Here is a 13,625-nt window from a genome sequence, read left to right as displayed (position 1 = left end):
ACATAACCCTGAGGAGAAGACCCCGAGCCAGTAGCCTTCCCTTCTAGACCCACTTTTGTGACCTTGATGTAAAAAAATGCCCTGACCTTGGAGCAGTGGTTGGTGTCCTAAGAACCCCTGGACAGCTGGTCGACGAACTGATACCCGGGCCACACTCAGCGTAGTGACTTGGTAGCACAGTGCACAGGAACTCGACATTGTCCAGGGGTCCACAGAAAAACCCTGACACGCATTTTAGAGAATCTGTGACAGGAGGAAGCTGTACAACTTCATGGCCTTGGAGAGCTGGTCTGCAGTGGACTCGAGGGCAGCCAAAGTCAGCACCTGGCCAAGAAAATGTCTTCTTACCTCCTTCCACATCGTCCTCACTTCACCTCGTTGCCTGGGAAATTTCACAGTGAAAGATGTGCTTAGCATAATAAGCTTCCTTTTTTAAAAGTGCTGACACCTGAGGAAATTGAGGGGCAGGGAGAGCGAGAGCATTCACATTTAGGGTGATGTTCCCAGTCAATTTTCTTCCCTCCTTCCTGACTGAGAGGTGCCGGAGGGGAGCTCAGGGAACATCAGTGGGCCAGGCCAGGACAGTGGGAGGGGTGCTAGGTAGACAGGCACTGGAGGTGAGGAAGGGGTGTCCAGGGATTGGCAGAAGCCTACAAAAGACATACATATCAGGTTCAAATGGCAAAGCTTTGTAAGCCTCTGTTCCAGGAAATGTGGAAGTTTCTATGGGCCTCTACCCTCCTGTCGTCCAGGACTGCTTTTCTGCCCCCAGAGCATGGACCAGTACCTGTGGTGAACTCACAGACTGGAGTGTAAGGGGCTTAGAGGTGACCCTGGTGCCTCCATGAAAATGTGACCTGGTGGGGAGCAGGGCTGCGCCTCTCCTGAAGGTTATCAGGGCACGCCCGGTGTTCACTGCATTGTCCAGTATTGTGGGATACTGGGTTTTGGAATGCACACACACCAGCTCACGAAAAATGGAGCTTATTAAGACCCAGAGAAATCCCTCAGAACCCAACTACAGGAACTGCAGGCGGGCATCCAGGGACTGGTGCCAGGAACTAGTCACAAAAATCACACTCCATGTTTTTTCTCTGCTCCCCTCTCGTCTCCCTTCCCCTGCAGGCACTTTGTGCCCTCCCCATGGTCTCTCTTCCCCGTTCTCCCCTCCTCTTCCTGTCTCTCCCTCCCCCCACTCTTTCCCTCTTTCCATGCTTGTCCTCGCTCTGCTCCACCCCCCCCCACTCCCCTGTGACGGCTCTGCTGTTGATCAGCTGGGTGACTTCGCAGCATCTCTGAGCCTCAGCTGTCTCATTCTCCCGTAAGGAGATGCCGACTCCTGGTTGGAAAGTTGTGAGAATTAAATGGAACAACACCTAACCCTTGATTGCACTGGGTGCTCAGCCAAGGCAACTTCCTTTCCTCCATTTTCGTAAGACCTTCCAGCGGGGGGAAAGCCCAACACTTGTTACAAACATTTTGTTAATTATGTTTATTTTAAAATTCTCTTACTGGTGATTAACCATCTAGGGTTGCCCAGGATTCAAGGGACATGGGACTTTGAGTTAAAGCTAAACCCAGGAAAATCCCACTCTTCCAGGCTAACTGAGACAAGTTGGTCACTCTTTTACATGTACCATCTTAACAAACACAATTTTCGTTTTTGTTGTTTTTTTTTCTTTACTTTTCTCAATGCATAAATAAGTGAATGAAACTTTTTTCTTATGTATATATTGCTTGCTGGACATAAGCACTATTTGTCTGACAGGTGCGTATACCAATGCTTTCTTGGAGGGCAATTTTAGTGGGTTTTTTGGTAGGAAAATATACATAACATAAAATTTACTGTTTCAACTATTTTTAAGTGTACAGTTCAGTGACATTAAGTCCATTCACATTATTGTGCAGCTGTCACCACCATCCGTCTCCAGAACTTCTTCATCTTCTCCAAGTGAAACTCTGTACCCGTTAAACAATAGCTCTCCACTTCCCCCTCCTCCAGCCTCTGACAGTCACCACTCTACTTTCAGTCTCTAGGTACTCGAGGTACCTCAGATAAGTGGAATCATACATTGTTTATTATTTTGTAACTGCCTTGTTTCACTTAGCATAATGTCTTCAAGGTTCATCCGTGTTGTAGCGTATCTCAGAATTTCCTTCCTTTTTAAGACTGAATAATATTCCACTGTATGTTATAACACATTTGCTTATTCATTCTTCTATTGATGAACACTTGGGTTGCTTCTGCCTTTTGGCTGTTGTGAATAATGCTGCTATGAACATTGGTGTACAAATATCTTTTCCAGTCCCTGCTTTCACTTCTTTTGAGTATGTACCCAGAAGTGGAATTGCTGGATCCTATGGTAATTCTATGTTTATTTTTTTGGAGAACCACCATAGTCTTTTCCACTGAAGCTGCACCATTTTACATTGCACCAGCAACACACAAGAGTTCCAGTGTCCCCACATCCTCACGAATACTTATTTTCTGGCTTTTTGTTTTTTTAAATAATAGTCACCCTCGTGAGTATGAACCAATTTCAGTTTTTAAATGAATAGTATTTTTAGAAAGTTCTTGTATTTGTTTTTAAGTTGTCCTTTACTTTGAGCTCTCTTTTTTTCACAGATGCATTGAGAAAAAACAAAGTTTTCCTTAACGTCTGTGATATCGTTTCAAACCTCTCTTAATTCACCCGATGGCCCTCCTCTCTTTGGGATGAGAGGTTCAAATCCCTTTCAGTTACTTTTTGTTTTTATTTTTTAATCTTTGGGTCATTCTTATTCCTATATGGCCCTGAACAGTATTTCTAAGATCAGGCACAGCACAGAAGAAAGTGGTTTTTAAAAAAGAGAGAGAAAAAGAAAAGAAAAAGAGAGTTAGTGCCCTTTGCCACCCCCTGTGAGTGGATGGAGCCTTGGAAACGGAGGGATTATGTGTGGGTTGATTCTCAGTGGCTTCCAGTCAGTCCTTCTGGGAGAGGAGAGAGTAGTTTCATTTCTTAACTGGTCCCTAGCTGCTTTCAAATGAACTTTCCTTCCTCGGAGGACATTTCACGGTTTCACTGAAGAGGAATTTTTCACTTTCTGTGCTTTCTACAGCAACTGGTAAACTGAGATCTCTAAAAAAAAAGTAAATATTTTAAAATGTGGAAACATCACTTAGAAGCAAGTGAATAAAATTTGGCTGAAGAAGAGTATGTCGGTATCAGATGGAATTAGGGCCCTGTCTACACAGTACCAAAGCTCCAGATGCTGGTGTCAGTTCATTTAAATTGCAGTCAGAGCACAGAATTGGTGGAGCTGCTTCTTTGGATTGACTGGTCATGTGCATACAGATGGTCAGCACACACCTAGCCTGGATCATTGGTCTGAACAGAGTAGTGAGGTATTGGCATATACAGGAATATTCCTGTAATGCTCACTGAAATACAGTTGGGTGTATTTATTTTAAAAAATTAGTATCATGAATTGTGACATATTGATGAAGGACCTACCCTGTGTTCAGAAGACTGCTAGGTTTAGAATGGTTAACAAACTGCACTGGTGACCCAAGACCTAGTATACGGTGTAAAGGAACTTGCTGATTTCGTGTCAAAGCAACTGAAGTTATGACTTAAGTCAGGGATCGACAAACTTTTTCTGAAAAGGGTCAGACAGAAGATATTTTAGACTTTGTGAGCCATATGGTCTCTGTTGCAGCTACTCAACTCTGCCATTGTGGCTCAAAAACCGCCATAGACTATATGGAAACAAATGAGCATGGCTGTGTTCCAATAAAACTTTATTCAAGGACACTGCAATTTGAATTTCATATCAGTTTCACCTGCCACAAAATGTTATTCTTCTTTTGATTTTTTCAATCACTTTAAAATGAAAAAAAGCATTCTTAGCTCATGGGCTGTACAAAAACAGGCAGATTTGGCCCTCAACTCTCAGTGTATGAACCCCGTGGAAGTCATAGCTTCCAGGAATGTTATGTTTGATGCTGCAATTTTTGTATGTGTAGCAAAACTTGGATGCAAGCAAATTAAAAAGTATGTTCTAGCAAGTTATTTATAAAGATTTGAATTCATGAGATGAAATTAAATATTTCTGGCCACATGCCTCGCCTCAGTGTAATTTGGTTAACTGCATTTAATGGCTTTAAGAAGGCAGAGATTTAGGTAGCAGTATCTGGCAGTTGAGCCTGCCAAATAGGAGAGGAGGATGGAGGGTTTCAAAACCCTGGCACTGTCTGTGAATTCTTAAGTCATGCATTCATAGAATTTGCATGTTCATTTCCTCTTTTACGAAATGTTTGCTCCTGGAATTCTTATAGTTTCATTGTCAGTGAAAACTATTTCTTTTATTTTTTTTGTCACAACCCTATATTATAAATTCTCAAAAGCTGGCACTTCACAGCATATTCCTTTTGAGTGTCTTTAGTTCTGCACTTTTCTACACCCCCCGTATCTTCTAAATTTAATTCATTTCCAGAAGTTCTGCAGAGAATAGGAGCCATAATAATTCTTGATTACTCCAAGTTATCTTATAATTTAATACAAGAGGACTCTACTGCATTAAAAAAAAAGTATTTTTAATCTAAAAAAGACCGTTTTTCCCAAGTTTAACTTTATAATGCCGCAGTAATAATTTAACTACTATGTCCTGGTTCTAGAAGTATTTTTCTATCTAAAAAAAATGGTTTTTCCCAAGTTGTTATAATATTGCAGTAATAATTTAACTATTTCATGATTCTAAAAACAACTTGAACATTGACATTTTAAGGTTATTGACCAGAACATGCCAAAAATTTAGAAATACCTTGAACCTCTCAGTATAAAGTCAATTCTTGACAGTCTTCACATTCACAAAACATGGCAAAAACAAAGCTTCCTGTTGGTGTCCTGCTCTACCAAAACCTTCAATAAGAGCACCTAATGAATTGTAGAATCCATTCTGTTTTCATTGTTCCCCACCATGCTAACTATAGAAGCTCCTCATATGCTGATGAAGATGCGTTTCATCTTTAGGACGTCAGGTAGTCTGCTTGCAATAAACATTTGCCTCCTCAGTTGACCCATTGCATGTGTTCCTTTGTAAATCATGAAACTAAAGAGCTAGCGGGAGCATTGCCCCTGCTCATTTAATGTAATCCCTCATTTTAGAGAAGACAAAACTGGCACTCGGAGATCTTAGGATCACATTGAGAGTGACTTACGGAGTCACGATTAGGAGAATCTAGTTCTACTGATTCACTGCAGTCCAGGGTCCTGTCTAGAACCTGTTTGCTCTTGGGGCATTGTCATGACTAGTTCTCGCTCTCTTTCCATCTTCAAAGTTAAGGAGGTGTCCCATAAAGGCTTTCCTGTTCTTAATCCTCTATCCTGCATAGTTAATGTAAAACAACTGGCTAACAATGAACAAAGCAGAAAAGATAAGGAGAAAATAAGGGAGTCTGGATAATCCAGGATCTGTACAAACAATTCTCATACGATCAAGAACTGGTCATTGTGGCATAAGTGATAACTGGTATAAATGGGAAATGAGTAAAAACCATGTGTTTGCCTTTCTTTCGGGTTAGTGTGAAACCTATAATATTTTAGTAAGTCATCCTAAGCTTTAGAGTTTGTTTCTAAAACCCTCTAGAACTTAAAGTCTAGTTCTAAACTAAAAAAAATCTCCAGGTTTAAGCTTAACAATAATCTGTTATGTTTTGAACATTCCTTTTTATCTTTTTAGTCAACTTGAGATGAGCATGTTCTGTGGGAAATTTTTATGTTATTCTATATTTTTGTGTGCATGAAAGATAGACACTTGTATTAGTTTGCTGGGCTGCTGTACCAAAGTACCATCACCTGGGTGGCTTACACAGCAGAAATTTACTGTCTCACAGTTCTGGAGGCTAGAAGTCAGAGATGAAGGTGTCAGCAGTGTTGGCTCCTTCTGAGGGTTGTGAGGAAGAATCTGTTCCATGCCTCTCTCCTAGTTCTGGTGATTGGTTGGCAATCTTTGGCATTCCTTAGCTTAAAAAAGCATCACCCTGACCTCTGCTTCATCCTCATGTGGTGTTCTTCCCATGTGCATGTCTGTGCCCATATTTCCCCTTCTTATACGGTCAACAGTCATATTGGATTAGGGGCCCACGCTACTCCAGCATGACCTCATCTTAACTAATTACATCTGCAGTGACCCTAATTTCCAAATAAGGTCACATTCTGAGGTACTGGGCATGAGAATTTTAACATATGAATTGGCAGTGGGGACACAGTTCAAACTGTAGCAACATCTTTCATGGAGACACCAAAAAATAAGTATTTCGTTCACTGTAAAGGTTCATAGAAAGACATTTCTTGAGCTCAAAAAATTTTAACAGTTCCTGTGTTTGGACACTGAAGGGCAGTATAACACTACAAACAATGTACAAAAGAAGTTTATAGCTCCATTTCTTTAGAAATTGAATTATTATGATGGTTTTGTTTACATACATTTTATAAGCATAGCTGTTGTATGTGGTGTTTTAACCTTATTTATATATGATGAGACCTAATATTAGAGTTAGATTTAAAACTTGAAGTTGTCTAAATTACAAACGAGGAGAGAACCTCGATGTTGAGATTTATGTTGAATGGTTGTGTTTTTTTACGGTTTTAAGGCTTTAAATGGCTGCTCATTGTGGCAGTTCACGCTTAGATTTCATTTCTGTGAACATCAAGGAAGTTATGATTGGCGTGGACAAATGTTTCAGCATGGAGGGACTGTTCAGTCGTCTGTCAGGTACTTGAAAAGAAAATGATTTTCAGGGGATGTAAGGAGATAGCTCATATTAATATAGTTACTGCACTGTTTCCTCACATATGAAAGAAAAATGGATAGTGTACAGAGGGAAAGAAAATGTTATTTTCATGTGGTTTGGTTAGTGTCAATTGCAGTTCTAAGGCCTTCCAGTTGTCTAATGTCTGACAGCTTTTAGATGGAGTACTTTCCTGTATAGAAACAGTACAAGAGAAGGACAAAGTAGAAACTGCTGATTTATTTTACCTTCTCTCCCATGATTGTTGATTTTCTGAGAGTAATCTTGAAAGTATATGCTTAACCACCATTAGTGTAAGGGCTATATACTGTTCTTTCCCTTTTACTGAACACTTGTTCCACGCCTGACACATGTCCATGCATCATTGCATCTAATTCTTTCTACCATCCTGGACAGATGGGTACAATATTAGCCTCATTCTCTCTATGAAGAAAAGGAGATTTCCAACTGTTGAGTAAGTGGCCCAAGTCACTCAGCTAATAATGGAATTGAGTTTTAAACCTGACTTTCTCTACTATTTGAATAGTAGCTACTATTCAAAGCTACTACAGAAGTTCAAACCTATGGGTGTGCTATTCCATATCGGTGCATTGTGAAATGAGAATTGGAACATAACTTACTCCTGACTTATAAGAAACCTCATAAATAAAAATCAACCATTAGAACTTATTTGTGAAAAGCCTCAGTTTTTATCCTCTGACTTTGATGTCTTAGGCCCCGAATCTGTTTCCCCAGATGGTTGAGTTTTATTTACTCTGCATCCTTCTAACTAGAGCTGACACATCTAATAGTTTTTAACGGCCCTGGTGATTTTTCACATTTGGGCAGAGCAGATGTGACCAAAAGGAAAATTACTGATTGATTGTTATTTTTCAAGAGAGACCTTTCACTTTTAAGATGAAGCTGGTAGCTTTTGAAACCGTGATTAGCCCTTGTAGCCAGGGGATGACTTAAGGAGTAGGAGGATGAAGTGGATTGTGCTTCTGGTCTTTATTGGACCGGTTTAATTTTGTTCCATCTCTACTGAGCTGGTAACATTTTCTCTGAAATTTCCTGTTATAGGTTTTCCACACTGTCCATTTCTTTACTCTTCTCTCCTGGGAAGGGGGAAAGGAGAGTCATGATTAGGGATGGAGGAAGAGAGGAAGGACACAGAAACAATCTCTGTTGACAAATCCACCCTTTCCCAGGATGTCAGTGTAAGCACACATGGACATGCCCACATGCCTGTTTGCACACACACGAGACAAACCATTTTGGTTTTTTCATAGACTCTAATTTCCAGAAGTGGTGGGTCTTGACTACGTCCTACCCTACCTTTGGAAACTACAGGAGGTGGAGTCTGTCAGGAAGCCTGGTTGCCTCCCTTGGGACTTTTGGCACAGCCACGAGGACCAGCCCTGCTCACAGTAACCATGGCTAATGGCCACTTAGTGTGGAATTCTCCCCCAGAGGTTGGAAACTGCCTGCCCACGGGTTGAATCCAGGACACAGGTGTGTTTTATTTGGAGTACGCAATGTTTTTTTTATAAAAAAAATAAATTTATTGCCAACCGTTACAAATCAGGGACTTTCAAATAAAAATCTGATTTCACTTTCTTTTAGGAAATCAATCAGTCTAGCAACACTGAGCCTACTTTCCTGCATGACAAGTGTTGAGTGACTGCTGCCCCATTTAGGTGAGGGAAAGCTTCCAGTTTAGTACGGTCCTCGCCAATTTCCTGTTGTCTGCCTGTGTTAATTGCCATTTATCACCTCATTTGCACTGTGCTATTCTGGCCCCACTTCACTGTTTAGGTTACCTCCCAGGCCTCTGTAGGCATTTGAAGTCATGATGCTTTACACCTATAGCTCATGCATTGTGAGGAAATGGCAGCCAGCCCATGTTATTCACTCAACTCTGATTTAGATTAAAAAAAAAAATTATAGACGCTCTAATATACATAGTATAAGATTAAGACAAGAAATACATGCCTACAATATTTTGTTTATATATAATTTTTTAAAGGCCATTGAGTAAGAAATATCTCCAAGTATGTATTCATAGTTGTTTACCCATATCAGCATTTATTTCTAAAAACAAAATGTTTTGAAACCAAGCCTTCATTTTGGGCTGTAAAACTTTTTATCTTACTATTGCCATCTCTCTCTTGGCCTTTTTTAGCTGTGCTGAGATCTTAATACAATTATGCAAACACAGTATTATTATTCAAGCAATTTCAGAGAATGTTTTCATAGCAATTTTAAAAGCTGACTTGCTCTCAAATATATTTTTGGAAGAATAAGTGTATTTCTCCAATAATGTTTCTGATGCTGTATATTTTTATTAGTTGTGTTTGAGTTTGGGTAAAATAAAAGTAATTTCTTTATATAATAATTTTAGAGTGTAATTTTAGGTGGCATTTGGACTGAATACCACTGTGATCATTATTCTCAATTAGAAGTGATTAAGCATCTGAGGAGCAGAACGGTGACTAATATGCTGCACAGAACACATGAGACAAAAGGCTCTGTTTTCAGCTCATTTAAGAAAAACCCCAAAGTTTCATGAGGTCTCCCATTGTGGAGGTGGTAATGGTGATGGTGGTGGCGGTGGCCATGGGATGGGCATGTGGCACTGGTGATGGTGATGGCAGTGGTGACGGTAGTGATGGCAGCAGTGATGCTGGTGTTGGTGGTGATGATAGTGGTTAACAGTCATTTTGGAGATCTCAGCTTTATGGGATTGTCATTGTTTGAAAAACATCATTTACTTGAGAAGACTAATTTGAATTGTGTAAAAAAATCCCGTTTAATGTCAAGCTATAAATTCAGACACGTAGATTAGAAATAGAAATAGAAATATTTAAAGCAACCGACTTCATAGTTTAATGTCAAGCCACATTTACAAATATTCCTGGCAGAAGCATATTTCCATGGCTTTGAGAATGTCATTTTTGGCCTGCAACTTCAAGTGACAAGTCAGCATGCAAGTACATAAAAGGCAAAGTGACTTAGTTTTATGCTATTATCCCTCAAATAGATACCAATTCTTTGGATTGTGATTTTCTTGCAGAGCTTTTTTTTTTTTTTTTTTTCATTTTTAAAAATAGCTTTATTGAGATGTAATTCACATATCACACAATTCACCCATTTAAAATGTACTGTTCAGTGGTTTTTAGTATATCCACAGAGTTGTACAACCATTACCACAATCAAATTTAGAACATTTTCATAATGCCAAAAAAGAAACCCCACACCCATTAGCAGTCATTCTCCATTTCTCCACAAGACCCCTAGACCTAAGCAACCGCTGATCTACTTTGTGTCTCTATAGATTTGCCTCTTCTGGACATTTCCTATAAATGGAATCGTACAACACTTGGCCTTTTGTGACTGACTTTTTTCACTTAGCATAATGTTTTCAAGGTTCATACATGTTGTAGTGTAGGTATCAGTACTTCATTCCTTTTTATGGCTAAGTAACATTCTGTTGTATGGATCTACCACATTTTACCTATTCATCAGTTGATGGGCATTTGGGTTGTTTTCACTTTTTGGTTATTATGAAAAATGCTGCTCTGAACATTTGTCTACTCTAGTTACTTTGAGAGATGTCAGTGCTTTAGAAGAAAGGTAGGTTCTGGGGCTGGTGTTCTTTCTCTTGCTACCTTTTCACTCCCCTGCTCCTACAGATGGGAAAACCCCAACCATAGTATTTTTAGGCTTTTGCAGAAGTGCTTCTTTTGGAATCTTAGGGTTCCGTCTGCTTCTGGTTCTCTGCATCAACCTCTGTTCCTTGCTCCTGGGCACAGGAACAGGAAAATGGAAGGCCACTGCTCCACCCCTCTTCCCCCACCATCAACTTGGGAATGCTGAGTTCCCCAGTGTGATTTCCACAGCAACTTTTGTAGACGGTTTTTGTACCAGATATGTGACTCTCTTAGTTTTATCATCCCGTTAAAAAAGCTGCCTTTGTCACGAATTTATTCTGTGCCAGGCACTTTGTTAAGCACTTTACAGGAATTATTTTATTTAATACTCAGAGCAACCCTGTGAGGTTGGTACTGTTATCATCCCATATTTTAGAGGAGGAAACTAAGATTCGAAGAGGGTAAGCAGATGGCTCAAGGTCACACTGCTAATGAGTGTCTATATTGGGATGCCTATCCAAGTAGTCTGACTGCAGAGCTCCTACTCCTAAAATTGGGAAGGGAGGTGGGGGAGACTAGACTTTCTGCTTTTTTTTTTTTTTTGAGGAAGATTAGCCCTGAGCTAACATCTGTGCCCATCTTCCTCTACTTTATATGTGGGACACCTGCCACAGCATGGCTTGACAAGTGGGGCATAGGTCCACACCCTCCGAACCGGTGAACCCTGGGCCGCCAAAGTGGAACGTGCGAACTTAATTGCTGTGCCGCTGGGCTGGCCCCTCTGCTTATTTTTTTTATTTTATTTTATTTTTATTAATGTTATAATAGATTACAACCTTGTGAGATTTCAGTTGTACATTTTTGTTAGTCATGTTGTGGGTACACCACTTCCCCCTCTGTGCCCTCCCCCCACCCCCCCTTTTCCCTGGTAACCACCGATCAGATCTCCTTATCAATATACTAAATTCCACCTATGAGTGGAGTCATATAGAGTTCGTCTTTCTCTGACTGGCTTATTTCGCTTAACATAATACCCTCGAGGTCCATCCACGTTGTTGTGAATGGGCCAATTTTGTCTTTTGTTATGGCTGAGTAGTATTCCATTGTGTATATATACCACATCTTCTTTATCCAATCATCAGTTTCTGGGCATGTAGGCTGGTTCCACGTCTTGGCTATTGTAAATAATGCTGCGATGAACATAGGGGTGCAACAGACTCTTGAGATTTCTGATATCAGGTTCTTAGGATAGATACCCAGTAATGGGATGGCTGGGTCATAGGGTATTTCTATTTTTACCTTTTTGAGAAATCTCCATACTGTTTTCCATAGTGGCTGTACCAGTTTGCATTCCCACCAACAGTGTATGAGGGTTCCTTTTTCTCCACAACCTCTCCAACATTTGTCACTCTTGGTTTTGGATGTTTTTGCCAATCTAACGGGTGTAAGGTGATATCTTAGTGTAGTTTTGATTTGCATTTCCCTGATGATTAGCGATGATGAACATCTTTTCATGTGTCTATTGGCCATATTCATATCTTCTTTTGAGAAATGTCTGTTCATGTCCTCTGCCCATTTTTTGATCGGGTTGTTTGTTTTTTTGTTGTTAAGCAGTGTGAGTTCTTTGTATATTATGGAGATTAACCCTTTGTTGGATAAGTGGCTTGTGAATATTTTTTCCCAATTAGTGAGCTGTTTTTTTGTTTCAATCCTGTTTTCCCTTGCCTTGAAGAAGCTCTTTAGTCTGATGAAGTCCCATTTGTTTATTCTTTCTATTGTTTCCCTCAGCTGAGGAGTTACAGTGTCCGAAAAGATTCTTTTGAAACTGATGTCCAAGAGTGTACTTGCAGAGCTTTTTAAAAATCAGGTTTTACCAAAGGGTGCTTGTGAGGAATCAATGTAATGATTTGAGTCAAGTCTGTCTTCAGGGCCTGGCATCTCAAAGGCCTTTGCAGTGGTCTTGGGATGCTTTGAAAACACCGGGGGTGGGGAATTCATAGAACCATGATGGTCATGTTGTGGGTGTTGAGTAAGAGTTAACAAAATTGTGGGAGAGCAACTAGTTACTTTAAATGCATTTTTTATCTCCTGACCCAGAGAAGCTATATCTGAGGGTGTTGCCTCACACAGGTTTTGTGGGTTCAATTTGGTTCTCTGTGTTTGAAGCCCAGCCTTCGTGATGTACTTTTCCTGAATTTACCCGCATGCCCAGAACCTGGCACCTTAGGCCAGCTTCATAGTGGCTCATTTCCTTTGTTCTAAGTTCAGTTTGCCCCAAGCCTATCCTGCTCGTGGTATTTTCCAGGCTTACGAACATTTAGTGGGAGCATCTCAGAATATCACTTCTCTGTCCTTCACCTTAGCATTCACAAATGGTGACCCCCTAAGACTCAAACACAGAGTAAACATTTATAAAAGAATAAACTTCCGTCAATCTTTTTTGAAGGCGTGGTTATTTTCAAGGAACTTTATGTGGATGTTTCTAGGTCAAAAGTTGCATGGGCTGAATCCAGGCCAGAGGAGTCTTTTGTATGAATTTACATGGTGTTGCAGATACTTTTTTCTAAATTGGGGGATATTAAATTTGACAACAATTCTTATTTTAAAAAATAAAATAAAGTAACAGAGGGGGACACGGTGCCTGGTGCTGCTCACTTTAGACATGGTGTTCATTGTCCAGTTTGCCACATGCATCGCTGATGTTTGTTTGCCTGGCCCGCGTGGCTCGTCTGTATTCCCTGCCCAGCCCCAACTGATCCTGTGTTTGTGGCTCCCACTGTGGACAGCCAGAACATGTCTTGGGATTGGTAATGAGAGCTTGGAGCATTTCTCAGAGCTGTTTGAAGGTAGCGTTATGCCCAGCATCACTGTTCAAACATTAAGCAGACAATGTATTAACTCTCGGTGCCACATTTTCCTCTTGGGGATTGTTTTTCCTCATCTACTTTGAAAGGCTCTCTAGTCAATGGCTTCATGTGTCTCGTAATAGTTTTATTTCATCTTTTTCCAATGAGCACAGTAAGTGTTTCTGCTTAATTAGAAACCCAGCCACAGCTCAGCTACCCGTTTATAGGGATCTTTTAGAGATTCTCTCAACAATACCATGTAAGTTGAACTCTTTTGCCAGCCCTGAAAATAATGACTTACATCAGGCTAGTCAAATAAGCCAATTCTTGGGCATGGTCCCCCTCAATTTTGAA

General features: G+C 40.3%; 1 protein-coding gene across 13 annotated transcripts in view; it reads left to right on the top strand.

Moving 5' to 3' along the window:
• Window positions 1–13,625, top strand: part of DCLK1 (doublecortin like kinase 1) — a 324,115-nt gene that overhangs the window by 147,589 nt on the left and 162,901 nt on the right. The gene's annotated exons all lie outside the window — the stretch shown is intronic.

This window comes from Equus caballus, chromosome 17 (genome assembly GCF_041296265.1).
Source record: "Equus caballus isolate H_3958 breed thoroughbred chromosome 17, TB-T2T, whole genome shotgun sequence".
In the NCBI taxonomy this organism is placed as follows: domain Eukaryota; kingdom Metazoa; phylum Chordata; class Mammalia; order Perissodactyla; family Equidae; genus Equus; species Equus caballus.
Note: the sequence above shows the minus strand (reverse complement) of the source record. Positions and strands in the feature narration are given on the sequence as shown.